Below are 14,438 nucleotides of genomic sequence, written 5' to 3' on the forward strand. Positions count from 1 at the left end.
TTAAAATTGGGGCTTAAATGCAAAGTGTTAAATATCTTGAAAACGATGCATCGTAGAGCAAAACGGACAAAATTTTTCTGCGTGATAGCCAGGTTCGCAGTATAAGGAACAAGTAAAAATTAGTTTAATAATGAGGTCAACGGTTTGATTCCTGTTTAGGCCGTTTGGCATTGGCAGCTATCTAATTCTACAAGATGGCGGCTATACACGACTCGTTATGAGACGAATTAAGGGTGCTTGCGCAAGATGGCTGCTGCTCTTATCAAGAAAGCTAGCTTAGAGGCTAACATGCCGTGCTAGTTCGATTAATTAAACTTGGGGCTTAAATGCAAAATGTTAAATATCTTGAAAACGATGCATCGTAGAGCAAAACGGACAAACTTTTTCCGCCCAATACCCAGGTTCGCAGTATAAGGAACAAGAAAAACGTATTTTAATGATGAGGTCAACGGTTCGATTCCTACATAGGCCCTTTGGCACTGGCAGCTATCTAATTCTACAAGATGGCGGCTACACATAGCTCCTTATGAGACGGCTTAAGAGCGCTTGCACAAGATGGCTGCTGCTCTTATGGGACAACCTAGGGGTGCTTGCGCAAGGTACCAGCGACAAGACGGGGACTATACACAGCTCCTTATGATACGGCCTAGGGATGCTCACACAAGATGGTGGCTGCTTTGATGAAGAAAGCTAGCTTAGAGGCTACTGCGAAAGATGGCGGCTGCTGTTATGCATACGGTGGAGGGCAATTTGAAATTCTACGTGCTCTCGTTTGTAAAATTCTACGTGCTATTTTTTCAGCTCTCATCTTTAATCAACAGAGCATCGTGCAGGTATCTTTACAGCACTAAACCTCATACCTTTGAAATGTGATAGCGGGTAATTTGAAAGATTCTACATGCTTTTTCTTGACAGCTGCTATCTTTAAACAATAGTGGCTATACATAAGCTGTTAAGGCCTCCTCTTATGTCAAGGCATAGCTCTATCGAACAAGTTTAAACCTGCATCGGGATAGCTAGAGTGAGCACGTGCAGCTGTGATGACGTTATTATGCATGTTTAGACTTGCAAATCACAAAAGGAGTGAAACATAACAAGACTAGAATCGAACACCGCACTCGATGTCGTTAACTTTATCATGTGATCGGAACATAGATTGAAGTGTTTAGAACACTAAATAAGTGATCAAGACTAAAATAGAACACTGTACTCGATACAACATGTGTTTAGAACATGTCAGGGGATACCTTTGTTCTAAGAAGATTAGATTACCGCATATTCTATGTAGAGCTAAAGGGCTAATGGGCAAAAGTGCTAAAGGGATAATGGGCTAAAGGGCCATTGGGCTAGGGTGCCTCTCCTCCTTTGTCCGGGCTTGAGACCGGCTTCACAACTAGAGGCGGAGTTAACACCCTAAGGAAGGGAGAATGTTGGAAAATAATCTATACGAATATAGCTACTCGATCGACTATATACTACAGAAGGATGACTTAGGCGGGGGTATGCGCTGGGATTGTAGGAAGTTGTTTAAGCTGTTGTTCTGTTGAGCGAGAGAGAGAGCTATTACTTAATAATTCCTACACGACGTAATTCATGCTCTATTTCAAAAATATCTGCTTCGTACTGTGTATAACCAGCATTATGATGGGCTCTTAGCAGTTGTAAACGTTTTACGAGTACGTTGGTGTCTTTACAGTATCTTATATCTACTTAGGATAACAGAGGCTTGTGTGAACTTTGAGTCTATATGCAGACAGTTGATGTGTAGGGACTTGTTTTGATGTAATACGTGCTTCAGCAGTAGCGTTTCTAGGTACAAACTTGTTTCGATAGCAATGAAGCGTTGAAATGTTCTTCTTCTTTATCTTGCATCTCTTCTTGAGGTGTTTGCACTGCGACAGAACGTGTAGTAGGCTTATGAAATGAAGTAAAATCATCAAGCTGTAATTTCAATGAAACATTAAGATTTTCTTCTTCTACTACTTCCTCTTTACTACTGTTTTGATCAACATCATTATCCTTATTATCATAATCATGATCTTGCCTCTCTTTACCTTGAAGTTAGAGCTTAGTAACAGAACTTGTAGCTGGCCTAGACAACAAGGGAGAATTAAAAAACTCTCGCAGAGGTGTACTTTTAAAGAATAAATCAGTGTTCGCTTGAATACGGTTGAGCTCTTTGTATTTTGTTCCCGATGAAGCTACATTACACGCAGCTTCATGACGATGAGCGTTGTATGCGTTCTTGAACTCTCTTCTACAGTGTTTGCACTGAAAAATTGTCCTACATGGTATCTCATGACGTCTCTTGTGATAGCTTCGGGAAAATGCTTTTCCACACACTTCGCAAATATACCTAGAAATAGGTTTTTCCATGACGGACTTCTATCTTCTGCTAACAGATTCTTCTTTAAATCTACTTAACACTTGTTTCTCTCTACTTCGATGATGCGAACAGCGTAGCGATTAACAGTAAACTAACACAAAATCGTATAACCAAGGTAGCAACAGTAAGGTTTAAACCCGTCAAGATAGCAGCAGTGAGGTTAGCGATGTTCTGTTGTTGGATTTTAAATTCCGCGCTACGACATGCATAAGATGGCAGCATTGAGGTTTAGCTTTGTAAAGATGGCAACAGTGAGGTTAGCGATGCTCTATTGTCCTTCAAAGTGAGGTTAGGGTCCATCAAGATGACAGCTGTCCATAAAACACGTGGCTTTTTTACCAAAAAGTGCACGTGGTCGTGACGTCACGGTCACGCGGTATGCTACGTCAGCATGCGAAGTTCAATGTCCACACCTACGTAGTTAACACTCTGCTATGTTCATAAGATTTTTACACATAATTATTCTTTATGCTTTAAGTTCGTGCACATAAGTTATGTTAAGATAGCAGCACACTTACAAGCGATGGTCGCACGCTCTAGTAGAAGATGCATGCATCATCGATATGTGATGTGTACATGCTTTTATACCTTGCTATTCTTACCGCTGCTATATTCGCAAGATTTTTAAACATCGCTATTCTTTATGCTTTAAGTTCGTGCGCATAGGTCATGCTAAAATAGCAACACAAACACATGTGAACGTTGTACATTCTAGCGGAATAAGTTTAGTACAATCGTCGATGCATAGATTATTGATAGGTGATGTGTGTACGCTTTTAATCCTTGTTATTTTTACTGCTGCTATGTTCACAAGAATTTTAAACATCGCTATTCTTTGTGCTTTAAGTTCGCTCACATACATTATGCTAGGATAGCAGCACAATCTAGCGGGAGAAGTTTAGTACTCTAGTTGATGCATGTATAATCGATAGGTAATGCGTACACGTTTTTAAAAATTACTATTCTTACTGCTGCTGCTATGTTCACAAGATTTTTATACATCGCTATTCTTTATGCTTTATGTTCATGCGTATAAGTAATGCTAAGTTAGCAGCATACTTATAAGATTGTTGCACGCTCTAGTGGAAGAAGTTTAGTACAATAGTCGATGCATGCACAATCGATAGGTGGTGTGTACACGCTTTGAAACATAACTATATTTTATGCTTTAAGTTCGTGCGTATGGGTTATGCTAAGAAGTACACTCTAGCGGAAGAAGTTTAGTACGATAGTTGATGCATGCAAAAACGATAGGTAATGTGTACCCGCTTTAGAACATAACTTTTCTTTGTGATTTAAGTTCGTACACACCGGTTATGCTAAGATAGGAATTGGGATCGTTGTCCACTCTTGCGGGAGAAATAGTCGATGCATGCGTCATCGATAGGTAATGTGTACACGCTTTTCTTTGTGCTTTAAGTTTACGCACATAAGTAGCAGCACACAATTTCGATCGTTGTACACTCTAGCGGAAAAAATAGTTGATGCATACAAAATCGATAGGTGATGCGTACAAGCTATTCTTTATGCTTTAAGTTCATGCGTATTAGTTATGCTAAGATAGCAGCACTATCTAGCGGAAGAAGTTTAGTACGAGAGTGGATGGATGCAAAATCGATAAGTGATGTGTACACGCTTTGAAACATGACTATTATTTGTACTTTAAGTTCATGCGTATAGGTTATGCTAAGATAGCAGTACAATCTAGCCGAAGAAGTTTAGTACGATAGTTGATGCATGCAAAATCGATAGGTGATGTGTACACGCTTTAAAACATGGCTATTCTTTGTACTTTAAGTTCATGCGTATATGTTATGCTAAGATAGCAGTACAATCTAGCGGAAGAAGTTTAGTACGAGAGTCGATGCATGCAAAACCAATAGGTGATGTGTACACGCTTTTAAACATGGCTATTCTTACTGCTGATGTGTTCATAAGATTTTTAAACATAGCTAATCCTAATGCTGCTTTTAACGACGTAGAGCTAAGAATTAATTACGTGCCCGTGACGTCACGACCACGTGCTCTTGTTGGTAAACAAAGCCACGTGCTTTTTTGACAGCTGTCATCTTGATGGACCCTAACCTCACTTTGAAGGACAATAGAACATCGCTAACATCACTGTTGCAATCTTTACAGCGCTAAACCTCAAGGCTGTCATCTTATGCATGTCGTAGCGCGGAATTTAAAATCCAACAACAGAACATCGCTAACCTCACTGCTGCTATCTTGACGGGTTTAAACCTTACTGTTGCTACCTTGGTTATACGCTTTTGTGTTAGTTTACTGTTAATCGCTACATTGTTCGCATCATCGAAGTAGAGAGTAACAAGTGTTAAGTAGATTTAAAGAAGAATCTGTTAGCAGAAGATAAAAGTCCGTCATGGAAAAACCTATTTCTAGGTATATTTGCGAAGTGTGTGGAAAAGCATTTTCCCGAAGCTATCACAAGAGACGTCATGCGATACCATGTAGGACAATTTTTCAATGCAAACACTGTAGAAGAGAGTTCAAGAACGCATACAACGCTCATCGTCATGAAGCTGCATGTAATGTAGCTTCATCAGGAACAAAATACAAAGAGCTCAACCGTATTCAAGCGAACACTGATTTATTTTTTAAAAGTACACCTCTGCGAGAGATTTTTAATTCTCCCTTTTTGTCTACGCCTACTACAAGTTCTGTTACTAAGCACTAACTTCAAGATAAAGAGAGACAAGATCATGATTATGATAATAAGGATAATGATGTTGATCAAAACAGTAGTAAAGAGGAAGTAGAAGAAGAAGAAAATCTTAATGTTTCATTGCCATTACAGCTTGATAATTTTACTTCATTTTATAAGCCTACTACACGTTCTGTCGCTGTGCAAACACCTCATGAAGAGATGCAGGATAAAGAAGAAGAAAATTTCAATGCTTCATTGCTATCGAAACAAGTTAAGTTTGTACCTAGAAACGGTACTGCTGAAGCACGTATTACATCAAAACAAGCCCCTGCACATCAACTGTCTGCATATAGACTCAAAGTTCACAACAAGCCTCTGTTACCCTAAGTAGATATAAGATACTGTAAAGACCCCAACGTACTCGTAAAACGTTTACAACTGCTAAGATCCTAGGATGATGCTGGTTACACACAGTACGAAGCAGATATTTTTGAAATAGAGCATGAATTACGTCGTGTAGGTATTGTTAGGTAATAGCTCTCTCTCTCAACAGTACAACAGCTTAAACACCTTCCTATAATCCCAGCGCTTACCCTCACCTAAGTCATCCTTCTGTAGTATATAGTCGATCGAGTAGCTATATTCGTATAGATTATTTTCCAACATTCTCCCTTCCTTAGGGTCTTAAATCCGCCTCTAGTTGTAGAGCCGGTCTCAAGCCCTGATAAAGGAGGAGAGGCACCATAGCCCAAAGGCCCTTTAGCCCATTAGCCCTTTAGCCCTTTTGCCCATTAGCCCTTTAGCCCTACATAGAATCTGCGGTAATCTAATCTTAGAACAAAGGTATCCCCTGACATGTTCTAAACACATGTTGTATCGAGTACAGTGTTTTATTTTAGGCTTGATCACTTATTTAGTGTTCTAAACACTTCAGTCTATGTTCCGATCACATGATAAAGTTAACGACATCGAGTGCGGTGTTCGATTCTAGTCTTGTTATGTTTCACTCCTTTTGTGATTTGCAAGTCTAAACATGCATAATAACGTCATCACAGCTGCACGTGCTCACTCTAGCTATCCCGATGCAGGTTTAAACTTGTTCGATAGAGCTATGCCTTGACATAAGAGGAGGCCTTAACAGCTTATGTATAGCCACTATTGTTTAAAGATAGCAGCTGTCAAGAAAAAGCATGTAGAATCTTTCAAATTACCCGCTACCACATTTCAAAGTATGAAGTTTAGTGCTGTAAAGATACCTGCACGATGCTCTGTTGATTAAAGATGAGAGCTGAAAAAATAGCACGTAGAATTTTACAAACGAGAGCACGTAGAATTTCAAATTGCCCTCCACCGTATGCATAACAGCAGCCGCCATCTTTCGCAGTAGCCTCTAAGCTAGCTTTCTTCATCAAAGCAGCCACCATCTTGTGTGAGCATCCCTAGGCCGTATCATAAGGAGCTGTGTATAGTCCCCGTCTTGTCGCTGGTACCTTGCGCAAGCACCCCTAGGTTGTCCCATAAGAGCAGCAGCCATCTTGTGCAAGCGCTCTTAAGCCGTCTCATAAGGAGCTATGTGTAGCCGCCATCTTGTAGAATTAGATAGCTGCCAGTGCCAAAGGGCCTATGTAGGAATCGAACCGTTGACCTCATCATTAAAATACGTTTTTCTTGTTCCTTATACTGCGAACCTGGGTATTGGGCGGAAAAAGTTTGTCCGTTTTGCTCTACGATGCATCGTTTTCAAGATATTTAACATTTTGCATTTAAGCCCCAAGTTTAATTAATCGAACTAGCACGGCATGTTAGCCTCTAAGCTAGCTTTCTTGATAAGAGCAGCAGCCATCTTGCGCAAGCACCCTTAATTCGTCTCATAACGAGTCGTGTATAGCCGCCATCTTGTGTCCACCATCTTGCGCAAGCATCCTTAGGGCGTCTCAAGCCATCTTGTGCTAGGACCCTTAAGCCGTCTCATAAGAGCAGCCGCCATCTTGAGCAAGCATCCCTAGGGCGTCTCATAAGGAGCTATGTATAGCCGCCATCTTGCGCAAGCATCCCAAGGGAGTCTCGTAAGAAGCTATGTATAGCAGCCATCTTGCGTAAGCAGCCTTAAGGGGTCATCTATAGCCACCATCTTGTGCAATTAGCGTCGAGAGATGGCTGCTGTAGAATTTTTCTTTTTAAATTATCTGCCACCATATTTCAACTAAAGAGTGCAGCACTGAGGTTTGCGATGCAAGAAGGTGGATGACAGCTGACGGAATTACCCGCAAGATAGCAGCACGGTGCTCTGTCGATTAAAGATTGCTGCTGTCAAAAAGCATTTTTTCAAATTTTCCGCCACCACATTTCAAAGGTATGTAGCTAAAGAGTGCAGCACGGTGCTCTCTTGATTAGAGATGGCTGCTTTCAAAAAAGCACGTGAGTTTGTTTCCAAACAAGAGAATGTAGAATTTTTCAAATTGCCGCCACCACATTTCAACTAAAGAATGCAGCACGGTGCTCTCTTGATTAAAGATGGCGGATGAATGCTGTCAAAAAGCACGTGGGTTTGTTTCCGAGCAAGAGATTGCGGAATTTTTCAAATTGCCGCCACCACATTTCAACCAAAGAGTGCAGCACGGTGCTCTCTTGATAGAGACGGCGGATGGTAGCTGTCAGAAAAAGCATGTGGCATTGTTTCCAAACAAGAACACGTGAAATTTTTCAAATTGCCACCACCACATTTCAATTAAAGAGTGCAGCACGGTGCTCCCTTGATTAGAGATGGTGGATGACAGCTGTCAAAAAAGCACGTGGATTTGTTTCCGAACAGGAGCACGTAGAAGTTTTCAAATTGCCGCCACCACATTTCAACTAAAGAGTGCAGCACGGTGCTCTCTTGATTAAAGATGGCGGATGACAGCTGTCAAGAAAGCATGTAGGTTTGTTTCCAAACAAGAGCACGCAGAATTTGCCACCACCACATTTCAAAGGTATCTAGCCAAAGGGGGCAGCACTGCGCTCTCTTGATTAAAGATGGCTGATGACAGCTAACGGAACTTTTAAAATTGCCCGCTACTACATCCTTAAGGTAGTAGCCATAAAGAGGGCAGCACTGTGTTCCGTTGATTAAAGATAGCGGATAACAGCTGTCCAAATAGCACGTGGATTTGTTTACCGATTGAAATCTCGCGCTAGTTAGGTTAAGTTGGTACCACTAAGGTTTACGCCCGTCAAGATGGCAGCAGTGAGGTTAGCGATGCGTTGTTGTCTGTCAAAAAGCACGTGGCTTTGTTTACCAATTCAAATTTCGCGCTAGTAAGGTTAAGTTGGCAGCACTGGAAGAGGCCCCTGGCTGCAGAGGAGGAGGCCCCTGGGAAGGCCCCCTTGTGTGGTTGTGGTGGAGGAGGCCCCTGGGAGCCGGTGGCGGTCGTGGTGGCCGAACTGTCCTATTATACTACTATTTTATATTGCCAGGAGATGGAAAACATCACTTGGGTCTTTGTTTTTAATATTTAAATGACAGATGGAAAGGATTCCATGTGGTTTCTACAGAGTTGTGCTTTACAGTGCAGTTGTGTTATTCTTGAATCTTACAGAAGATTGATGTGGTGAAGCTTAAAATGCTGGGAGTTTTAATGTGATGTTTGCACTTAAGATATGCGAAGAGAAGGGCCTCCGTGGCTCAGACGGCAGCGCGTCGGCCTCTCACCGCTGGATACCGTGGTTCAAATCCCGGTCACTCCATGTGAGATTTTTGCTGGACAAAGCGGAGGCGGGACAGGTTTTTCTCCGGGTACTCCGGTTTTCCCTGTCTTCTTTCATTCCAGCAACACTTTCCATTATCGTTTCATAGCATTTATCATTCATTAACATCACCTTGGGAGTGGCGACTCCATTGTAATTATAGCCTATATGGTTCATTCATTACATCCCTGACCTGGTCAAAGACTGGAAAACAGGTTGTAGGTTTTCATTTCATATGCAAAGAGACTATGGTACAGTACAGTATTCCCTTGCAAAGGGGGTACATTCATTCATGATGTGGTAAGCGATTTGTCGTGTCTTCTTTGGGCTGTCACAAAGTGGGGAAGTAATTATGTTCATTCTGTGGATGGGTGATGTAATGCAGCTTTGGTTTATAAAGAATTGCATGTGGATGTAATTAGGCACAACAGAAAGTGTATGGGAGATGCTTGGAACGAATAGTGTAGTGTGAGAAACATTCTGTTAGTTGATATATGTGTTATATTATTTTAGTAAAAGCCTCCATGGCTCAGACAGCAGCATGCTGAGCTCTCACCACTGGGTTTTGTGATTTAATTCCCGTTCAATCCATGTAAGATTTTTCATGGACAGAGTACAGGCTCTCTCAGTTCCCTGGTCTTTCTGTAATCATTCCTACCAATATCGTTTCATTTTGCCTGTCAGTCATTAATAATAGCCTCACAGGAGGGCAGCAGGCTTTGGTAGCCAGCACAGTTCCTATCTTTGCCACTAGATGGCGGCTTCATTCATTCCATTCCTGACCCAGTTGAATGACTGGCAACAGGCTATGGATTATCATTATTTCAGTAAATTCCTGCATCTCGTCATTGATATTGAGCTATAGGAAATGAAGTGTAGATAGCTGGGTGTTGTTTTGGCTTTGTGGCCTGCTCTTTCATTCCCTCAAATTCTCTCTTGCCCTTTGAGCCAGTGAAGGTTATGAGGTTATTTACATGAATGGTTTTATTTCTGATTGCAAGAGCAGGCAGATGCATTCTTTGTCTGTTTGGGGTGACAGTTGAAGCTGCTTATGAATCTACAGGGATAACACGAGCAATCACTTGATTGTCTTCAGTCTAACCTACAGCAATCAAAAGATGGAGGAATAAGCATTTGAAAGAAACAAACAATCGTCAAAACAGCTCATACGGAGAGAGAGAGAGAGAGTCCCCAACGAGTTCTCTTTCCCAGCTTCAGGGTGAAGGTGGGCATTAACACTCCTTCGGGGGCCACCTTGACAGATCTTATATAAGATAAAAAATAGGGAAGGTAAAAGTTTAGGAACATGGGTCAAACACAAAAGGTGCAATAATTATTGAGAGGAACAAATAAATGTCACAAAAAATGAACAGATGATAGGATGAACATAATCGGAGTTCATTGTGGAAAGAAAGAGGAGATGAAGACAAACATGATAACACAAAATGATAACTACCATCTTCACTGCCATAGGCTTTCTCCTCACCAATCCAAATTCCTCTCCTTTCAGCCTCCGACAGGCTGGTTTCTGCTTCTCAGCTTCATCAGGAGCTCGGGCATCGGAAATCATCGAGGTCCAGCTTCATAGTTCTTAACTCTTGATGTGGAAAATGTAGGATAGGAAGAAAGGCAGATAAATGCAAGAAAAGGTGAGAAACGTAAGATAAAGATAAAATATTGTTGGTTAATAATGAGGAATACAGAGAAGCATTTGAGAAGTAAGCACTTGTTGAACAGGGTCATCCAGAAGTTATGTATTTATTTCATTTTATTGTCATCAGTACCACCTGGTGCGGACTTGTATGATGTCCTTATTGCATCCTCTACCTCATGTTTTGTGAAACTGTTTCCACCTGTGTAGCTCAAGTTCAGTTTCCTGATATTACTTTTCTTGTGAGCTATTGTTGTTTATGCTGGGCTGAGTGATTCATTTTCGATTCTGGCTCGGTCCAGTGGTATTTGAAGGTGTCCGCCTCGTGTTTACCACATCTCTTCATTTCTTATTTTTGTGCGCATACCTATTTTCTCAAAATGTATATCTCTGGCAACCATCTAGGAGCGGTAGTATATGAAGAAAACAGGCATAGTTCATTTTTCTATTTCATGATGAGAAGTTGTAATTGATTTATCATGTTCTCCCTTCATTTATTAGTTCCGCACAGTGTCATCCCTTATGCTGAAGCATTATATTGCAACACCCCATCACTATGCTCTATGTTACCCCTTACTGCTTCTGTGTGTGAACAGAAAATTTAGGGAAGTATAAGGTAAGACAAGCAAAACACAGTCCATCAAAACCACACGACCAGACGAGTTGGCCACGCGATTAGGAGCGCGGAGCTGTGAGCTTGCATCCGGGAGAGAGTGGGTTCGAATCCCTCTATCGGCAGCCCTGAAGATGGTTTTCTGTGGTTTCCCACTTTTACACCAGGGCTGTACCTTAATTAAGGCCACAGCTGCTTCCTTCCAACACCTATCACTTTCTTATCCCATTGTCTCCATAAGACCTATCTGTGTCGGTGTGATATAAAGCCACTAGCGAAAACCACACGATAAACATAAAAAAACAAGATAAGTCACAAGTAAAAGGAGCATCGTTTAACATACTTACCATTTGAAGGCTACCAAATTCCAGAAATACCCAACTGAAGTGGTGGTGAAAACAGGCCCATTCACTGGAGAACAATAAATAGGGTGTGGATAAGAATGCAAAATGAATTGTAATAAGTTCTGTACATTTGCGTGAATGGAAGATAAGAGAACACCCATTGCCATTAACAATAGATTTTATAAATTAAAATAACTTGAATAGTACATTTGAAATAGTAAAGCATGACATGATTCATGATATGTAGGTAAGTAGGTTGAAAATAATGAATTTCCTGTAAATTAAGACAATGATTGGGGATCCCTTATTAAAATATGGTTTAAGACAGTTGAATTTAAACATAATTCACAGCTCATGGTTATAATAAGAAGTACCTATATTAAAATGGAGAAAACTTAATAAATTTCCAGTTTGTTGAAACCAAGAATAAGGCCCAAATAAATAAACAATGTTATTTAGAAGAAAAATATTTTTAATTGAATAATATCACCAAGAGAAGCTCACAAAATCTAAATCCTAAAGAACTTCCAACATTTTTCACAATTAAGGAAATAAATTTGTGCCCACCATCACAGACACATCTGTTTTCAATAAACAAAAGGCAATCCACTCAAGATAGGATACAAATAACAGTGGGAAGAGGGATACATGTTAATCACAGCCCCCAAAGGAAGGAAGGAAGGAAGGAAGGAGGGAAGGAAGGAAGGAAGGAAGGAAGGAAGGAAGGAAGGAAGGAAGGAAGGAAGGAAGGAAGGAAGGGTGGACATGATAAGGAGAAGCATTAGCTGAATGCAGGAAAATCATAAGAACATAGTGTTATTGGAGATTCAGAATGACTGAAAAGCTTTACATGGAATTTAGTAGCTTAAAATGAAATTTCATTACTTCTGGCACAGGTTACCAGGGACAGAAGTGGGGCACATGATAATATCTTTTCTCACGTATGAAATGAATGAAAAATGTAAGCTTTATGTGGTACGTTTTAGATTTAATTGGTTAATTATTTAATTAAAGCTTCTCGCATTTATTTTCATAAGAATTATTATAGTTTTACGCTATTTTATTTACAAATATAGAGTATTCTACATCGTTTAATCAGTATCAAGATTGGTATAATGCACAATTAGCTTTGTAGTGTCTGCAGGGTAAAAAAGATGCCATGCTTCCATTGCTGAATTTTCATTTCGTGCCTTTCCTCTGGCAGTTGGTAGATGTCTCACAAGATACCTATGCGTAGTATTATGTGTTGTGTTTCTGCAGTGTACATCCCATATTGTTCCTCCATCCTTTCCTCTGTATAGGGTCTGTTTAGTACCACTCGGTCAGAATTTGTGACAACAGGTTCTGTTTCAATTCCAGAAAACTTTGTTTAATTTGTCCTATATAATAATAGCAAATGTCAGTTATATATTCTAAATCTTTACCTGCTTCTTTATTCCTGTTTATCTCATTTTCCACGTGATCTACCCATTATAACAGTGTCTGTACATTCTCTACAACCATACTTCAATATTTGCAAATATAGTCAATATATTTACAGTATTCAACAATGCCAGAAATACTAATGTAAAAAGTGCAAGGTGAGGGAAAATCTCACTGAATTGCAAGGATGACAACAACGAACCTTCACCAACATGCAACAGTTGCAGAGTGATACAGAAGATAATATAGAATATGTAAAAGGAGAGTCATGGGTGCAAAATAATTGTGCAGTATGACAAAATCAAGTATTGATAGTGTTAATGACGTAAAATGGAAACAAGTAGCTCCAAAAAATTGTGAGTGGCATACAATTACTCATGTGGTTTCATAATCCCAAACATTTCTTGAAGAAATATTACAACCTAGCTAGTGTGCCTGTGATTCTACAGTATTCTACTTTGTATACTGGTTTCTACGTAAATTATTGTACACGCAGTGAGTAAGACTATATTAAATTGTTTGTCCCTTAGCACTATCCGAGAAACAAAATGAGGAGGACCCCATACACTGTTTCCAATGTAAGGTGGTCTTTTATGGAGTTTTGATGATAATGGCAGGCCACATTTTGTACCACCATTCAAAACAGAGTTCAGGAGTTTCTACCATAGTGGCAAACTCACTTCCTAATTGCCATTAACAATAGAGATGAGGAGTTTTTAGGATAAAGATAGCCCCCTTTTCTTAATACCAGTCAAAATCAAGTTGGAGATATTTTAGTATCTCGGGAATAGAACCATCTTTTAGGTTGTGAAGCCGTGTGCATATGCAGAGTTTCACCCAGACATGCCATTTGGCTCATCAGTTGCATTGGCATGCACCTGTAAGCCTTTGCTTGGCAGTGGCAGACTAAATGCATGATCCCGCAGTGTTAGCAAATTCTGCTAAAGGAGAAGTGATTTCTCCGTTTAAAAAAATATTTACTGCTAGCAGCCAGTCCCAGCCAGTGCATGTGGGATGTTTGAAATAAAGGCCTTGTTCCTGTGATTTGATTTCCATCGGAGACGGGAGGATGTTTGGCTGTGATAAAGACATTAAAACAATGGAGAGCTACAGGCCTGCCTGCTTACTTCATTGGCCAATAAACTATGACCCTAATGATTATGTTAATGATAATATATATTTCTGGTACCTTTTTTTCAGTAAATGTCTGGAAGTAATTTTTGGCTCATTTTCTTATAACAATTGCTGTTGCAGTGTGAAATGGACAGGAAAATAGAGATCAAGGAGGAACCTGTCTGGCTTGAAGGCATGGCAAGTACATCCTTAATAAGTATCATGCCTGATTACTTTATAGTGATTGGAACTTAATTGATATTCAAAACATTTTCAGAGCTATATGTTACAAAGTATTTCTTCTGGAATTATGTTCAGTGCATAACAAGAGGCATAAGCTCTCCAACTTTTAAAAGGTACTTTGTCGGATGTTTTATTGCATTCTCCTTTCATGGCATGACAAATCTAGGTGGTAGTCTGGTAGGTGTGCTGTATGTTGTCGCTGTCAGTGGCCATCAGATGAGTGGTGATGACATGCTGGATTTCATTCATTGTTATATGAAATAGTGGATAGT

At 40.1% G+C, this 14,438-nt stretch overlaps 1 long non-coding RNA gene across 1 annotated transcript in view; it reads left to right on the forward strand.

Annotated features, from left to right (window-relative positions):
* LOC137502860 (uncharacterized) overlaps nucleotides 1-14,110 on the forward strand; it is a 31,816-nt gene extending 17,706 nt beyond the window's left edge. Inside the window, exon 3 of the long non-coding RNA XR_011018894.1 lies at nucleotides 14,065-14,110. This is a non-coding gene — a long non-coding RNA (uncharacterized lncRNA). The remainder of the gene's footprint in view (nucleotides 1-14,064) is intronic.
* The last annotated feature ends 328 nt before the right edge of the window (nucleotides 14,111-14,438 follow it).

Source organism: Anabrus simplex, chromosome 13 (genome assembly GCF_040414725.1).
Source record: "Anabrus simplex isolate iqAnaSimp1 chromosome 13, ASM4041472v1, whole genome shotgun sequence".
In the NCBI taxonomy this organism is placed as follows: Eukaryota; Metazoa; Arthropoda; class Insecta; order Orthoptera; family Tettigoniidae; genus Anabrus; species Anabrus simplex.